Source organism: Balaenoptera borealis, assembly GCF_965194805.1.
Source record: "Balaenoptera borealis genome assembly, chromosome: 15".
Taxonomy (NCBI): domain Eukaryota; kingdom Metazoa; phylum Chordata; class Mammalia; order Artiodactyla; family Balaenopteridae; genus Balaenoptera; species Balaenoptera borealis.
Genome location: NC_138871.1, coordinates 53,885,507 through 53,899,132, shown reverse-complemented (window position 1 = coordinate 53,899,132; position 13,626 = coordinate 53,885,507). Strand labels below are relative to the sequence as shown.

Below are 13,626 nucleotides of genomic sequence, written 5' to 3'. Positions count from 1 at the left end.
AGCAGGTGGGGCCGTTAGTGAAGGTACAACTCAGAGCCGGCCCGACTGGAGTTGCAGAAAAAAATACAGGCTGCCCAGTCACACTGAACTTCACATCAACTCTGCATCATTTTCAATATTAACTATGTCCCAGATAGTGCACTGGACATACTAAGACAAAGTATTCATTGTTTATCTGAAATTGAAATTTAACTGGACATCATGTGCTTTTGTTTTCTAAATCTGACACCCTTGCACAGAATGCTTGGGAAACCTAGACATGTGGACCAGAAAGTGACTTAAAATGTAAAGGCAAGGTAGCACGGATCTATTACGAGTTCTTGAGAGCCTGGGTCCTTCTCCTGGGAGATGGGTCACTACATCCTCAAGTTCCCTCTCCACTCCCATTCACTTTTATTACATCTCCCTCAGTTTGGGAGAGTTTATATACGAGAGGCTGCAACCTGGATAGTATTTTATTTGGCTCACACACTTTTAAAAAACAAACAAATGTAAGGTCCAAAACTTCACCTTTGGGTAAAAAAAGGCACAGATTTTCAGCTTCTTTGGAAAATGCAAAAAGCATATAGCTTCATAGAAGGAAGCCAGTTGTATCTGAACCTAGAAATCTTGAACCCAGAAGGACTACAAATTTCCTGCCTGCAGTGAACACAGTGAGGGCTGGCCCAGTGTAGTCCAGGGCAAATGTCAGGGTGGGGGAGAAGAGAAGAAGATAGGGTTTCTGAATACCCCACCCTCCCGGTTTGGAATTTAAAATGTAATTGAGGACACCGAATAACCTCACATGTGAAAATAAAGCAATGGTTTAAAAATTTATCTTTGTGTATTGACTCGAGATGAGAGTTTTGCAAGGGAGAGATGGGCTTGTTTGGGGTACGGGAGGTTCCGGGTGTTCTTTCCCTGCCAAGAGGTGAAATGTCTTAGCTCCACACTCGGTGATGATTACTAAGTGGCCAGGGCTTACCAGCGGGCTCTGCTCAGGGATCTCATAGGGAGGAAAAAGAATCAAGCTAATCTCTTTGTGGAAAAAGTCTCCCTGTGTCCTGCTGGGGGGCTGGACCGCCCGTCCCATCTGCATTCTTCTTTTCAATGACTCACCCCTCTCCTCTCTGCCCCAGAAGCTCACCTTTCCCCCAGCCCTGCACGGGACATGCTCCTGAGAGCAGGGACTTGGGGGGAGCATGGGGGCAGCCCCTGTGCTGTGAATGTGTCCGCCGATCCTGGCGGAGGAGTCAGGGTGCTGGGGAGCTGGGCCGTGGGGGCTGTGTTTGAGAGCAGGGCTTGGCGCTTCTGCTGACCGTTGTACAGACACTGGCAGGGACTCTAAGGTGCCTCTGCGGGCATTGTGGCACAGAGGATCACTGGCTGCCACCAAAGTAAATCACACCACGGGTGCTTGCTGTATCCTATGGCAACAGTAGCTCCTTGTTAATTCAGTGATGCTGGAGGCAGGCAGTATTACAGGCTACTTCACATTGGCTGGGCAAAACCAATGTGAGCCCAGGTCATGAGCATCCTTGATTTATGGCCAAGCCCCAGGAACCTCTTTGCTTCCTCTCCAACATCCCTGCTACCCCTCCCCCCAGCTCCCCAGTTTTGGAATTTGGTAGTGGGAGGAGAGGGAAGCTCCAATAAAATGTTATTCCAGAGGTCAAGCAGAACCCTGAATAATGAGTCCATTAAACTCCACAATCAATATCCAGCTTCTAAACATTATGTATATTGATGAGCTTATTGCTAGGAGACTAGTGCTGAGGGACTTGGAATCCATTTTACTGGGACCAAATTGGTTGTTGATGGGCTATAGTAGACTGTGACTTTAATAATCAGCTAAAAACATCCTGCCATCCAGTAAAACACAGCTTCAGCACATCAGAGACCTCGTGTACTTTCCTGAAAGCCAGGCAGAGCAGGGCTTTCACTGGGCCCTGCATCATGGCCCTGCGGGCTCTTCCTAAGGGACAGATGGGCTGACCAGGGCCCTGCTGAAGCCTTCACTGGTGCTGGGATGAACAGAGGGAGACAGGCAGGGAGGGTGGAGGCAAGGGGGTAAGCCTTTCAGCTGTGATATGAAAACACGATGTGTGCTTCATGAAGGGTGCGTGAGGACTGGCTCTTGGCCCTTGTGGTCAGTGCACACACATGCCGACCTGAACTGCTGACCCAGCTCTGTTCTCGGGACACACAGGTCACAAACTGAGTGAGCTGTGGTTCCCACAGTGGGAAAGAGTTCCCTTTACGGTCTTTTTATCCAAGAGGCTCAGTAGGAGGAAGGCTGTGTTTGTGTGCAGTATGGTGTTTGAGTGTGTGTGTACGCACGGGTGTGTGCAGGGGGGGTGCTTTCAGTGAAGCACTTCAGCCTTCCTTCCCCACCCACACTTCCCAGGTATGGAGCATGACATGGTTTCCCGGAACACACTGGAATCTAATATAAATTCTCCTCTTAATTAGCTGGGCCAGAGCTGGTCAGATGGTCACTAAGGCCAAGTTGAAGAGTCTCGAGCTCCTGGCCTGTCGGGCATCTCCTGCTCCTTTGGACTTCTGCTGGGTATAGAGATGCTGAGTTTGGGGGTCTAGTGCTGCGTATAGGGCATAGCTTGGGCCAGGACACTGTCAAGTTTTGGAGAACAGGTTTCTGGAGGCAGGAAGTTGCAGGTAATTAGGTTAGTTAAGCCCTTACAGCTCTCCAGCTGGGGAACTGCTCTGAGATACTCTGGAGATTTAAAATTGTGCATTTACTAAAACAAAGCCCAAACATCCACAATTAAACCAAGGTGAGTCCCTTCTCCCTGTGGTGCTGTGCACTGCTCCGTTCGGTTTGAGTCGGGGGAGGGTTTTAGGGTTTCCCACGTTCTCTCTGAATATCTTTCATCTGATTCTGAACACAGGCCGGGCTGGTGTGACCCCGGGTCATTCCTCAGTCCTACCCTCTGCCGGGGCGTGGTGGGCAGCTGCTTCTGCCTCAGCAGGGTGCTGTGTTCCTCCACGTGTCCCCGGGTTAAGGGGCGGCGGGAGCAGGGGCCGTGATCTGTTGCCGCTGGCCCACCGCCCTCTGTCAGGCAGGAGCTCTGGGTGTCAGTGTTCCAGCAGCTTCTGAGATGCCTGGCTGGGTGTGCAAGGCCTGCTGAGGCCAGGGCTGGGGGAATGGGGTGGGGGAAGGGAGCAGCACTGTTGGAGATTGGTTCCCCCGCTTGGCTGGGCCAGTGTTCGGCAGGGGGTCTGCCTGGAGGGCTGCACTGGGCTTCTCATCAGTCCAGGCCCAGAGGACCTGGTGGGGGTCCTGGGTGGATGAGGGCGCACAGATGGCATCCCTCTCACGCCCCCTGTGGGCACCGTGCTGGGTGGTGCCCCTGGTCAGCTCCAGAACCAGGGAGGGGAGGGGTAGGTGTGGCGAAGAGGGGAGAAAGGCAGTCAGAGGGGCCCCGAGTGCATTAAATTGCTGAAGAGCAAAGGTTAAAACCCTTGAAGTGATTGGATCAGCAATGGAGGAGGAAGCGGGAGAGAAGAAAATTGAGTCTTAAGTATCACGGAGCATCTGACTGGTAGTGAAAGGGTTTTAAGTTGGCAAAAGGGAGAAATGAATTGGCCCCTGTTGAGCTACTTTCAGGAATTAGAGGCAGACCGACTGGATATTGAGGAAACATTTGAATGTACTGGATTATGTTTGGTTTCAGAGGCTAAGAATGTCTGAGGCCCTTCTGTGTTTTCTGAAGAGCTTCTGGGGTTACTCTCCTGCAGAATTAGGAAAAAATCAGACTGGACTGGATTTATCCCTGGCGGGAAGGTAACCACGGTAGAATGCATTTCCCGCTTGTCCTACTAGACTTTCCCTGCTGTGGAGGTGGCACTCGAGGGTGTGGCTGACTCTTGTCATGCACACGCCTTGTGTTTTCCCCCAAAGCCAGTCTGCATGGCCTTGATTGCATCACGAACTGTTCTATCCTGGAGAAGGAGCAGCGGCCTAGGGCAAGTGGGAAGCTTGGTTCCGAGGCCCAGATCTGCCCTGGGCCTGCTCCCAAGGCTGAGCAGAGCAGATCTGAGCCTGCTTGCGTCCCGGCATCGCTCTGGCACTTCCCCACTTGGGTGACCATCAGCAAACTCCTTGCCTGTCTGGGTCCCTGGGCCTCATCCTAAACTGGGCACACTGGTAGTATCTGCTTCTAGCCTTGTGCCGATTAGATGGGTTAGGATTTATAGAGTGCTGAGAACAGTGCCTGGCATCTATATTAATAAAGAAAACATTGTCCAAAATGATCTCATGTCTCTCCCAGTTTTCACTTCTGTAATTCTGTTTCATCTTCTAATCTCTAAGGTGTGATTATCACCTTATTTTGGGGATAGGAAAAGCACAAGGAGACTTTGGGTACATTTTCTGAGTGCAGGTGGTTGGTTAATGGATGGAAAACCAAGAACTGGGTTCAGAAGGGGAAGGAATTGCATTAGAGTTGAGGGGCCCCGACTGTTCTCCATTCCCCAGTCTTGTCATTGGCCCTAGGGGCCCGCTTCTCAGGCACAGGATGAAGATGATAAAGCAAGTCCTAGGCATTGGGAAGAAACAGTGCTGAGGAGGCAGCCGGGCCCCTGGCCATGGGAGGAGGCTGGCAGGCCAGTTGCTGCACAGCCTGGAGGGAGGAGGGAAGGGGAGGGCTCCAGGGTCTCGGTGTGAAAGCTCAGAGCACAGCCTACTTCTGAGTGCTAAGGAAGTGTGACCGGAAGTGGCCACTCCAGCCACTCATGCCCTTTGGACAAAGGCCTAGCATCTGGAAAGACACATTTCCCACAGTGCCAAAGGGGCCGACCCACAGGTTGTCCTGAGTGGAGTGGAGGAGAAAGCTGTCATCTGAAGGGGCCCATCTAGCCTATCGGTTTCTTGCTAGAAACCGGCATGGCCTGCGTGGGGATCCTGCTCCTTACCAGACGATCAGGATGCAGGGGCTACAGTAACTCATCAGGATTAAGGCAGATGGTAAAAGTTCACCACATACCCAACCAAGGAGTCTCACCCCTGCCACCACCACCCCACTCCCTGGCTCTCGGGTACCAGAGCAGCGTTTCCTCAAATGTTAACTGCACAGGAGTATGCATCGCGTCACCATGCAGGTTCTGACTCAGTGGGTATGGGTATGGCCGCCGATTCTGTGTGTCTACCCGGCTGCCAGTCTTGCTGAGGCTGCTGTTCAGGGACCTCGTCGAGAAGTGAGCATCTAGAGGGCACGCTGCCTGGCCTGGGTGTCTTTCCATCAAGAGCCCTCCCTCCTGTGCACGCGCTCTATTTTCCTCCTCACGCTCACAGGTTTCTCAACACCAGCCAGATGGGAACAAGCCTGAGTGAGGCTAATGAGGTCCCACCGGGGCAAAGTGGAGAACCTCTCTGAGGTGTTGCTTTCCCCGAGAGGAAAGGACTATTCTCCAGGGTTGGCAAAACCCTGGCGAGAGGGGAGCAGGCAGGCTGTGCCTCCCTCCTCCTTCCTCCGAGCCCTGCAGTCATCTGTTCAGGCAGCTTTCTACTTAGCACTCTGATTTCTGTGTCCAATCGATTGGCCACTCTTTGTGCCACGTAAAAATGCATGACTGAGTTTTGACCTTGAAGCCAGCCAGCCAGCCATGCAGGCTTCTGTCTTTCACTATCTTTGAACTTAGAGAAAGATGAGGGAAGAAAAACAGCAAATTGTTTTGCCAAAATAATGTTGTCATTAGTAATACAACCTCTTTGCATTAAATCCTGTAATTATTAATAGTATGATAATACCACTCTCTTCCATTTGTAGATTATGTTTTACAAAGCACGTTCACAGTCATTATCTTATTTGATACTCGAACTGCCTTTATGAGATGAAAGGAGATTATCGTCTTCAGGAAACTGAGGCTCAGATTGGTTTAGGAGCTTGCCAAAGGTCATAGGGCAGTGGCTAACAGAACTGGGATGCGTGCACATCTTATTAGAGTGATATTGACAGTTCCATAGACTTGCCGACGCTGCGGGTCATAATTTGCCTCATCCCAAACACTGTGATTCCATACCAAGGAAGACTGTTGAGGTGTGGTCAACCCGTAGCTGAGTGTTTAGGACTGTTCCTGAAATGATGTTGGCCATATTGTTCCTAAAGTGCGTAGCTGAGAATGCTCTGAAGTTTAAGAAGTGTTAAAATAGCAACTAAAGCCAACAAAATCAGCAAAAACAAACAAATAAAACCATAGGGAAATAAGCTAGAAAATGTGTTTTAAATTATTCAACCTCTCCCTTCCTCTCTTCCTCTCTTCCTCTACACACAAACACACACACATACACACACACACTCCCTCTCTCTCTCTGTCTCTCTTTGCTCTGCTTAGCGTTAGCTTTCCTGGCAGGGTTAACCTTCCACAGTGAAGCATTTAGAAAAGCCATCCAGGCAGAGATCAGTCGTGCAGTGCTTGTTGAAGTCGTTCCTGGAACGTCTCCTCTGGGTCACCATACCTGTGTCCTTCCTTCGGACAGGCAGTCCAAGCCACTGCCCGTGACAAGGTAGGCCAAACACATGGACAACCACAACTTAATTTCCCCCAAACCTTCTTTAGGTCCTTATTCCACAGGCTGCTTAGGGTTGCCATGGAGACCGTCTGTTGCCTCCTCCCTCAGACAGAGCCGGAATCTCATTTCTGCTTATGTGCAAGGTAGAAGCGACAGAGCGGCATTTCTGTAAATGGCCCTTTCCAGTAAACTCCCCCCACCGCCTCCACCCAGCCAAGTGCCCAAGAATGTGTGAGCAGGGCACCCAAACTCACGCTGCAGGGTACTTAAAAAACAAAGCAAAACAAAATACCTGAGAATAATCACTTCTAAGTTCCATGTGTAGTTAATGATTCTAGGAATGCCACTGCTAAGTTGCTGTTTAAAAAAAAAATGTCACCACGCACAACGGGAGCCTCCCCACAAAACAGTCTCTGAAGGCCATTGTCACCATGGACCGGTTGTTCTGGAGTCCGGAGGGGGCTGCGTGCTTAGTCCTGGACCGGGAGCAACTGGGAAGTGGGAGGAGGCGGTGGTGAGGAATCTGGAGAGCGCTGAAATGGGGCCCGAACATGCCTTTCCGATTCTAGCGCTGCCTTGGGGCTCAGGCCACTCGGTGGGCAGGGGCACGGGGGCACCGGGCGCAGAGGCAGGCTGCGGGTCAGATCCTGACTCTTTCACTTACCAGCTCAGGGTCTTCGGGTGAGTTTCTTAATATTTTAGAGCCCCAGCTTCTTTCTCCTTCCTCAGGAAGGTGGTCACGAGCATCACATGATCTGGTGTGTGTCGAAGAGCCCAGCACGAAGCAGGTCCTCAGTGGATGCTAGTTCAGTCTTCTCCTTCCCACCCGTAAAGGAGGGTGGGGCAGGGGTGGAGGGGTGGGCAGGGAGGTCCCGAGGCTGGGCGACAGCACAGCCAGGGCTTGGGGGCCGGAGCTGTGGGTGTGGAAGGCACAGTGAGCAGTCCCTGCAGATGCTGGGCAGAGACCCACTGCGAATTCCCAGCCCAGCAGCAGCCCACGTGGCGTGGGGACCTGTGAGGAGTGTGTGCTGAGGGCAGCTTGTCGAGGTCACGGCTCTCGGGGGGGTGGGGAGGGAATGGGGACTGAGGCAAGAAGCGATGCCCATCACAGAATGAAAACCGGAACTGCTGTGCATGGGTGGATGATTTCAGTGTTCTTGAGCTGGGCCGATCGCTGTGGGCTGCTCACGTGTGTGCGCCGCGGTTCAGTCTTAAGGAAGGGCTTGTGTCTTCTGCCTCAGTGTCCCAAGAGGTACTGACCATTGGCATTTTCCGCCTAAAGCAGTTTTCTTTACAACTTGCCCTGGACGGGAATCCAGGGAAAATGCTTCTCAATCAACATTAAGAAGATATGGGTCATTTAAGACCAACCAACAAGAAAAAGCTGTGTCTTTTCCTATAAACGCCTTCCCCAGCCCCACCACTATGCACCTCTCCCCAACATTTCTGAAAACACGAATTGCTGAGGAAATGGGCTGCGGCGTGGACGACGCCTGCCCAGCACCAGAGGATGAGTGTTCTGCTTTCCAGAGGCGCTGCGTTGTGCACCCGGAGCGTGGCGGTCTCTCGGGATGACAGGTCAGTGAATCCCAAATGTGGCCCGAGCAGCTGTGACTCTCCATCTCCAGGAGGCCATGCCCCTGGGCTGCACGTGGTCTCATTTCCCCTAAACCCTGGAGACCGTATGAGAAACTGCTTTGCAAGAGTGTTCTTTGCAAGCCCTGCGTGGAGGCAGAGGGTGGATTGATGAGATGAGCACTCAGAGTGTCTGTCAGTCTCAGTTTCCTGAGACTTCAGGAACCCTCCAGGCCAAAGGATAACTGGACCGCTCATGTTGTCTGGCTTCTAGGACTGGAGACAGTGTGGTGCAGTGGTTACAGGTGGAGGTGTTGACAAAGAAACTAGAGAAAAAGAGAGAATCTTTAGTTTGCTGGGGAGCCAGGGGAATCCTGCTCAAACCTTTTGGTAACTGAGTTCAAGGGAGTGAGTGTGTTTTGGGTTCTTTCTCTCTCCACCAGAGCAGCTTCCTGGGTGGGGGGACATATTGGTGGTAGTATTAGAATAATACCAGTAATAAAAGCAAGCATTTTCCAAAGTACTTTCGTAGTCTCGATGGATCTTTACGGTACTCTGAAAGATAGGCAGGGAGGGTGTGATCCTGGATCAGAGAGCAGATGAGAGGTCAGTGTCCTGCTGGGACCCACACAACTAGTCTGTGACAGATGGAGGACCTATAATCCATGCCTCCGCAGCTGCAGTGGCATTGCCCTCGGAGTGAGCTCCAGGTGTGGCAGGATAAGGGAAGAAGTAGGAAAGACATCACACATGGCCGTCACCCTGTGTCTACTGTGCTTCAGGTGTGTGGAGCAGGGGCTCTGCCGCATTGGGAGTGTAGCCTCCTGCCTGGTGGGTGGAGGGCCACATGCTGCAGGACCCTGATTGCGGAGGGTGAGTCTAAGCCATTGTCAGGGAGAAGGCGTCTGACAGCTCCCAGCAGTGGGGATAATTCAGGAGGCTGCTAGGAGCCTCTCTGGGGACAGTGAGAGACAGGCTTTGCAGGTGGCATGGAGTGGCCTCAGAAATGTACCTTAGAAGCATCTCTTGTCAGAAACCACCACGTGGAGCAGCCGGGACCCCTTCTTGGCCTCTGGCTTCAGCCAGATGGAACTTGAAGGCTTCTAACACAGAGTAGATTTCAAAGGGAAAGCTTTGAAGAGAAAAGAGTCTGTGAGATGAAGGGTTTGGAAATGACAGAATAGGTTAACTTAGCTCAGAAATCTGGAAAGGGGCCATGTGGAGATTGGCAGTCTGCTTCCTGGAAGCCTCCTGGGGGTCACTGACCGACCCATGCCAGAGCCTAGAATGAGTGTCCTGCTGAAGTTCAAGCCCACACTTCACTGGGCCACTCTGGGGACACAGCAGTAACATGACGGCATTGTTGAAAATGTGTGGGATTGGTGCTTAGGAACCGCTTGCCTTGATGAGGCAGCTAGACAAGTACCCTCATCATAGGTGTCTTGTCTGACCCACGGGTTCATGGAGAAGAAGTAAGACAGAGCCTGTGAATGCTTTGTGTAAGGAGAAGGCACAGTCAGACACCAAGGAGGCGCTGCTGAGAAGTGGTTGCTTTTATTCAGTGAGGCAAGAAGTCTTGGCTACTGGTCCAGACTCTGCTCAGTGGCACACTGGGGTTCCGGTGTTCCTTGGATTAGATGATTCTCACTGAGAGCTGCTTAAAGTCTTTGAGGACCAGCCTAATCTCATCAGCCCCAGTTTTCAGGACTTGTGGCTGAAAGACCTACTTCAGGATCAGTAGACTAGTTTCTCTGTCTACCTGTCCATTTTCTCACTCACTCACTCACTCAACAGCTCTAATATATTGAGCACAGCCCTAGACTTCTGGGGCTATAACCTGCAGACATTGCCCCTGCCGCCCAGGTGCTTCGTGTATAGTCAAGGAGAGGAGCCAGATGTATAAAGGTTATAGTGCAATACAGTGTGTATCTCTGTCATGATGATTCCATGACTTTCCTGATAATGCCAGCCAGCCAAAACTTGAGTGTCTATTCCTCAAGTGCTAGAAAAACAGGGATTCTTCCCTCTACCCCATTTTTTAAAAAAATTTATTTATTTAATTTTTTTATTTTTGGCTGCGTTGGGTCTTCGTTGCTGCGCACGGGCTTTCTCTAGCTGCGGCGAGCGGGGGCTACTCTTTGTTGCGGTGCATGGGCTTCTCATTGCGGTGGCTTCTCTTGTTGCAGAGCATGGGCTCTAGGCGCGTGGGCTTCAGTAGTTGTGGCACGTGGGCTCAGTAGTTGTGGCTCGTGGGCTCAGTAGTTGTGGCTCGTGGGCTCTAGGGCACAGGCTCAGTAGTTGTGGTGCACGGGCTTAGTTGCTCCGCGGCATGTGGGATCTTCCCGGACCAGGGCTCGAACCCGTGTCCCCTGCCTTGGCAGGCAGATTCTCAACCACTGAGCCACCAGGGAAGCCCTCTACCCCATTTTTTTTGATGCAGAATTTGTGGAGGTTTAATTTGTGGCCTACAAACTTAATGGAGTCTAGTACTTTTCTTCCTGGGTAGAAACCATTAACAATGTCAAGAGCTGTTAGTGGATGCAGTTTTCTTTGCATGTGTAGCAAAGTGTAATTCACATTCTGGTCCTGAAATAACTTATTGGTGACTTAAGTTACAAATATGCATATGGTATCATGCTAGGTGCTGTGAGGGCATTAAGGCATTTACTATATAATTATTAGGGAGATAATAAATCCATGTGTGAATTCAAAAAATAATGGTGCAAACCCGGTGGAGGGTAAATGACAGAAGGCCTAGAATAGCTAATAAGATGGGTGGATGGTAGGTCCTTGGGCTGCCTATGGGAATACAAGGGGAAGTGACAAGTTCTGTTTGGACACACAGAGTGTTGGATATGCCTTGGGGACATCATAACCAGAGGGCTGGGGGATCTCTGGGCCTGGAGCTGGGAGGAGTGTTCTGTGCTGTAGATCTCAATTTGGGGATTAACATTCAGAGGATACAATGCCATGATGGTCAAGGAAGTATGTGTAGAAAGAATACGACAGAAACCCAAGCCAAGGACACAGCCTGAGGAAGCTCCAAGTGCATGGAACGGACAGAGGGAGACTGACCAGAGGAGCAGGTGTGAGATGCTAGAGTGCAGTGGAGGCTGGTCCCCAAACCAAAGAGCATTTTGAGAACAAAGGGGGTTGTTAACAGTCTCATATTCAAGAGGGATCAAAATGAGCTGCAGCACTTGTTGGATCCTGGCGTCCTTGGGGAGAGCAGTCTCAAGGGGGAGTCAAGGGCAGAGGCCAGAGTGCACTAGAAAAGAGGGGCAGTGAAGGAGTGGAAAGTGTAGGAAGACCCCACTTTTAGGACTGTAAGGGCAGGAGAGAGCATGGGTGAGAGCTTTCAATATCCCTCCCCAACCCCCAGCCCAAAGGTGGGGGTTATTTTCTGTTTACAGAGGAGACTGATTTCAGGATGTGAAATAATTTGCCCTTACCTACATTACTATTATGAACAGAAACTTCCCTCCACCCCAATAAAGGTTATTATTAAAAATGTTTCCAAAACATTTACAAAAAAGAAAGTGGCAAAGTGGGGATTCAAATCCTAATATACCTGGCTCTGAAGTCTAAGTCTTTGCTACTCAGAATGTAGTCTGGGGGCCGGTAACATGGGCATCACCTGGGACCTGGTTAGAAATGCACATTCTCATATCCCACCCAGACCTACTCAGACTGCATCTTAACAAGATTCAGGTGATGCACATGCACATTGAAGTGTGAGAGGCACCGCTCTGGGCTTTCCGCTCTACCATGTTTTAGTAATCCAGGTATCAGGTAAGGAGGACATGAATTACCAAGTTGACAGAAAAGCAGAGAAATGGGTGGGAGAGGCATGCAACTTCCTCCTTTTCCTGAGTGGCACAAGACATCTGCATGTCCTCAGCTGACCTTCTAAAGCTCATCTTCACCATGAAGGGCATCCACTGGCCCCTAAGGCTTTCCATAGAGCCTGGGAGGGGCCTGCTTCACCATAGGATGATGGAGCACATTGGGCTTTGAGTAAGCTTTGCTACATTTTAATTAACAGCCATTTTCTCCAAATAATAATGCAGATGCAAAGGAAGCGAAACACCCTTTCAATCGCTAGCATAATTAAGCTGCATAGATTAGTCTGATCTTTGCTCCCTCTCCAAGGGAAGATAACTCACATGCATGGAGATTTGCTCAGATGTTTTGCTTCTCAAGGATTCAGTAACTGCCTACCTGTGATGTTTTTTAATTACAGCAGTCTGCTCTTTGAATACTTGTTTTTGAATGAGTGCTCCCTTCAAGGTTCTGTTTGGTCCCTTCTCTCCTGTACCTAAAACAACCAAACCACATGCCAAACGCCAAGAGAATCTAAATCCATGGTTCCTTCTTCCTGTGGGCACACTTTCTTTTTCTCACCTTTACTTTCTGTTTCTTGGAGGTTATGTAGTTCAGTGTTTTCATGAGTTGGTTGTGAAATGAATTTAGTGAGTCTCAACCAATGTTTTAAAAAAATATACAAAATGAAATAGAACATATCAAAGTGCATCACCTGCAGTAGGGGCACCAAATGTTTTGTGAAACTTCTGTTTCAGTTATGTAAATGTGCATATCCTGAGTTTCAGTGCAAAGATGGTTTCCATCCTACGGGTCACTGTCAAAAAGTATGAGAGCCACTGATCCATTTCAGTGGTTCCCTATTTATAGAATCATTGAAATCATAGAATGTTTTTCAATTACCTATTTCCAGGCCAATTTCCACCCTTTGGTTTCAGTAATCTGTATTTGAAAGCATTCCCAGAGATTCCAACCATCAACCATGTTTAAGATCTGCTGGTGTGGTTCAAACTCCCACCCCAAGGAGGATGCCCTTTAATATTATTTCGGCAGGTGACACTCAAGCCTCTGGGTGCCAGCATTCTCTCCCTGTTCACACCAAGCATACGTATGAGGAGCCTAATTTGTGAGCACGCTTCCCCGAAGAACAGCACGCAGCCCCGGCCTTGTGGGATGTGCCTTCTCGTTAGAAACTTCTGGGGACTGATCCAAACCCAGCTTGCCCGCAGCTTTCATTCTTGCAGGCTCCAGTGGTCAATCCCCTGGAGTTCTACAGAGCACATCTGTCATGTCCTCCATACTGACAGCCCTTCAGAGACTAAAGAGCAGCTTTTATTTTCTCCTACAGCTTCCTTTTCTCAAGCGAAGTAATTCTAGGGTCTTAAAGCGTCCTTTATCGGTTACAGTAGCAGTACTCTTCCTCATCCTACTTTAGCATCTCTGAACTACTCTTTTGTCGAAAGGAGAACACAGTTCACTGAATACAGTGTAAACAGCGCTGTGAGCCAGGAGTTCCACTTCTGTTAGAACCAGTGATGTGACCCTGGACAAGCCACCTCGTCTCTCTGGTCCTGGGTTTCCTCATTTGTCTAGTGAGGCTGCTTGGCTGAGTGACCCACTTTACAAAGTTCTGGTTTTAGCATTAACTGGAAGGAGGGTAAATGGCTCTCAACAGAAAATATGATTCTCATTTCATGTTAAAGTCAACAAGCCATAAT

The 13,626-nt window shown here is 50.0% G+C and overlaps 1 protein-coding gene and 1 long non-coding RNA gene across 4 annotated transcripts in view; one reads left to right on the top strand and one right to left on the bottom strand.

Annotated features, from left to right (window-relative positions):
- The window catches only part of LOC309612497, a 31,386-nt gene extending 23,821 nt beyond the window's left edge, over positions 1-7,565 (bottom strand). Inside the window, exon 1 of the long non-coding RNA XR_014235216.1 lies at positions 7,176-7,565. This is a non-coding gene — a long non-coding RNA (uncharacterized lncRNA). The remainder of the gene's footprint in view (positions 1-7,175) is intronic.
- The window catches only part of PRKCE (protein kinase C epsilon), a 596,864-nt gene that overhangs the window by 244,909 nt on the left and 338,329 nt on the right, over positions 1-13,626 (top strand). The gene's annotated exons all lie outside the window — the stretch shown is intronic.